We start from the raw sequence: 3,900 nt of genomic DNA, 5'->3' as shown, positions 1-3,900 counted from the left end.
ATTTTTAAGTTGCTTATAAAGAAACATTTCAATAAGTTAGCCTTCGAGCAAACGATGCAAAGAGTCTAGAGACTTGTGAAGCCCATGCATGTGAGTGATCTAGATCCAACTTTGTTCATTGCTGAATTCGAAGATGTACATGATAAGGATTGGGAGAAGAGAGAATGACCTTGGATGTTTGATAAATATCTTGTGTTGGTGAGTGAAGTGGAAGTATTTCAACAAGTTCATCAAGTTAAGTTGGTTGAAGCTCATTTTTGGCTTAGAATCCATAACCTGCCCTTAATGGCTAGAAATGATTATATGAGCAATGCTATTGGGAAGGCCATAGGAAGGGTAGAGGAAGTTGATATGGAGAAGGAGGAGATAGCATGGGGGAGTTCATATGTGTCAGGGTCCATGTGGATATTACTAAGCCTCTTTTGTTGGGAAAGAAGATTAATCTTGGCTTAGCTCAATTGATGTGGGTTAGTTTTACATACAAGAGACTTCAAAATTTCTGCTATGCATGTGGGGTGCTAGACCATGTTCATTGTGATTGTAAATTATGGTCAAGGGAGATGGATTTGTATGATACTGATATGCTCCTATATGGTCCTTGGTTACGTGCTACAATTGACAATGGAGTTCATAGAGGAAGACAGGATCATCAAAAGGAGAGGAACCTCTTGTAATGGTGGATTCCACAGCGGCCGTCAATCGAAGAGCTAACGTTGATAGCCCGACGGAGGGCAGTCAAGGAAGGGATGAGAATCCTTTTTAATTGGCTGATTTTCAGGCTAAAAACATGGATGGAGTTAATATGGAATGTCCTGCCTTATCAAAACCATTACAAGAGGTAAATGGAAAGGAATATGAAAACGGAAAGTTAGGGGTTTTAAAAATGGATAGTAATCAGCTGTTGAATTCAGTAGGGTGGGAAGGATTTGTGGATGGGCCTCATGTGGACAAGATAGAGATGCTTTGGCCTTAGAGTGAAGGATTGTCCCAAGGTAATGTGATGAGTACTGATAGTCTAGCAGAGTTGGTCCCTCATAAGAAAGTTGGTACCCGTAGATGGAAAAGAAAAGAGCTGTTTGGTGAAGCTCATGATCAAACAATTTATAGTTTGATATCATTGGGAAAATAGAAGTTAGTTATGGGGGCAAAAGAACTAGGAAGGTCTTCTAAGCATTTGAAGGCACAACATAGTGGAGTGAGTGGTGGTGCAGATGACAAACAACCTATATCGGTGGAGGCTGGGTCCCAGCCCCGTCGAGACCCGTGAAACTCTTAAGCTGAAATACCCATGGGCTTGGGAACTCATGTGGTATTAGAACCCTTTGTGATCTAATCAAGAAGGAAGATCCTGATGTTTTGTTTCTCCAAGAAACAAAATCGGTTGCTCAGGCTATGGAGAGGTGCAAGTTCAGTTTGGGGTTTAAGAATTGCTTGTCAGTTAATTGTATTGGACGTGGAGGAGGCTTGGCTTTATTATGGAAAAAAGAAGTAAATCTATCTGTTTTGAGTTACTTAAAGTCTCATATTGATGCACAAATACTGGATGATGATGTCCCTAACAAACAGTGGTTCTTAACTGGGATTTATGGAAATCCTGATGCTACTAAGAGGTGGGAAACATGAAATCTTATTCGTACTTATGGAGAGGTGAGGATCAACCTTGCCTTATATTCGGTGATTTCAATGAGATTTTTAGTTCAAGGTGAGAAGTAGTGGGGGTCGAGCTAGACCTAAACATTAGATTCTTGACTTTAGAATGATTTTATCAGACTGTGAGCTAAAGAATTTAGGATTCACTGGGTCAAATTTTACTTAGTGTAATAATAGAGGAGGAGTTCTTCTATTTGGGAAAGGTTCAATCATTTTGTTGCAAATCTTAGTTGGTGTCAACTTTACCAAAGGGCCACTGTTATACATGGCTCAGTAGCTTACTCTAACCATGTGCCAATCTGGTTGGACTTAAATGGGGGCAACTGTTATAAAAGAAGGAAAAAAGCTCTTTAGATTTGAGGGTATGTGGCTTGGAGAGAATGATTGCACTTAGACTATTGAAAATACTTGGAAGCATAGGTCCTCATAGAGTAGCATAAGTGAAGTTGCTGAGCTGATTAAAGGTTGCAGACAACAGTTAGAATTGGGGAACAAGCACAAGTTTGGCAAGGTACATACATAGCTTCAGAAGACCAAGCATAATCTCCAATTGCTATAGAAATGTAATCCAAGGGAATTTGATAGAGAAGCTATCAGTGCAGCTAGGGATGAGGTTCAAATGTGGTTGGAAAAATAAGAGCTTATGTGGAAACAGAGATCAAGAGCTATGTGATTAGCAAAGGGTTATAAGAATACAAAGTTATGGCAAGAGGGGAAGGATCAAGACATACTTATTTTGAATTATTTCAACACTCTCTTCTCTGGTTCAGTTCAAAAGGGCTCAATGGATATCATTCAAAATGTAGAGAGAATGGTAACATACACTATGAATGAGGACTTAACTAAGGCTTACACTGAGGAAGAAGTCTACAAGGCACTAATGCAGATGCATCCCACCACAGCTCCTAGCCCAGATGGCATGTCACTTGTGTTTTTTCAGAGATATTGGCAGACCATTGGAAAGATTGTCAATTGCTGTCCTAAAGGCTCTAAACTTTGGTGAGTTCCCTCATACAATAAATCATACTTTTATCACTTTAGTGCCGAAGAAGAAGACACCATTGAAAGTGATTGATTATGGACTAATTAGTTTGTGTAATGTCATCTATAAACTCATCTAAAAGGTGATTGCAAATCAATTGAAAATGGTTTTACCTCATGTGATTTTTGAATCTCAAAGTGCTTTTGTGCCTGGTAGATTGATTGTTGACAATGTATCGATTTCCTATGAACTGATTCATTATTTGAGGAATAAGAGGAAGGGTAAGCAGGGTTTCATGTCCTTAAAACTAGACATGAATAAAGCATATTTTTTTTTTCTTTCTAACCAAGCTTGTATATATATAAGTAGTTTAAGTTACATCAGGAGGGTTCTTTCCACTTTCAATAAGAACAATACTAGAATGTAAAATAACTACGGGAATGCGACCAATCACACCATTGGTTACTACCCACAGCACCACAGAATGTGCAAATCGATTTGGAAATCGATCAATTTTTTTTTAAAGCACCATCCTTTATGAAAAACTAGAATAAGGGCTATGTCATCAGAGATGGGAGAGATTTGCTAGGTTGAAATTGATCCTTGAATGGCTAAAATTACAATAAGAGAATCTCCTTCAATTGTGACATCCGAAAACTATAAGTGCTTTGGCATATTAATAGCAAGTCTAGCTGCAAGCGCTTCTGTTACTACTGGGATTGTTGTGCCAATTTCCTCTGTCCATATTTCTATTGCATTCCCTTTTGAGTTGCTACTTACCATAAAAGCCCATAAAGACGAAGTCCGGACTACTACATCGAAGGAAATGCTTACATGATTGGGATCAGGATTTTGCCATAGAAGTAATTTCTGGTGAATGCTCTTCGTTTCCCAAGCCTCTAGGTTTTCTTAATAGGAGAAATCCAGTTGTTCTTTTTCTTTCCATAGAGATAAGACTGATTTATCATGGACTATATCGTTTCTCATTCGCCAAGCAAAATCCAACATCAAAACAACAAATAATTGGAAAGAATGCACATCTTGTGAGCTTAGACCCAATTTCAGCTTTGGATTGAGAATGATAGAAATCCAATTATATATTGTGGTAATTGCCAAGGAGGAGAGATTTAGGGGCCACTTACTTTGACTCCACAGTATTTTAAAAAAGGGCACTCAATATAGAGATGGAGCAGTGTTTCTTCTTGCTCCTTGCACAAAGGGAAACTAAAGGAAGGCAAAGATGGTAAGAAACTCTTTAGTCTTCCTTT

The sequence above is a fragment of the Carya illinoinensis genome, chromosome 2 (genome assembly GCF_018687715.1).
Source record: "Carya illinoinensis cultivar Pawnee chromosome 2, C.illinoinensisPawnee_v1, whole genome shotgun sequence".
Classification (NCBI taxonomy): Eukaryota; Viridiplantae; Streptophyta; class Magnoliopsida; order Fagales; family Juglandaceae; genus Carya; species Carya illinoinensis.
This window is presented reverse-complemented; position numbering follows the sequence as displayed.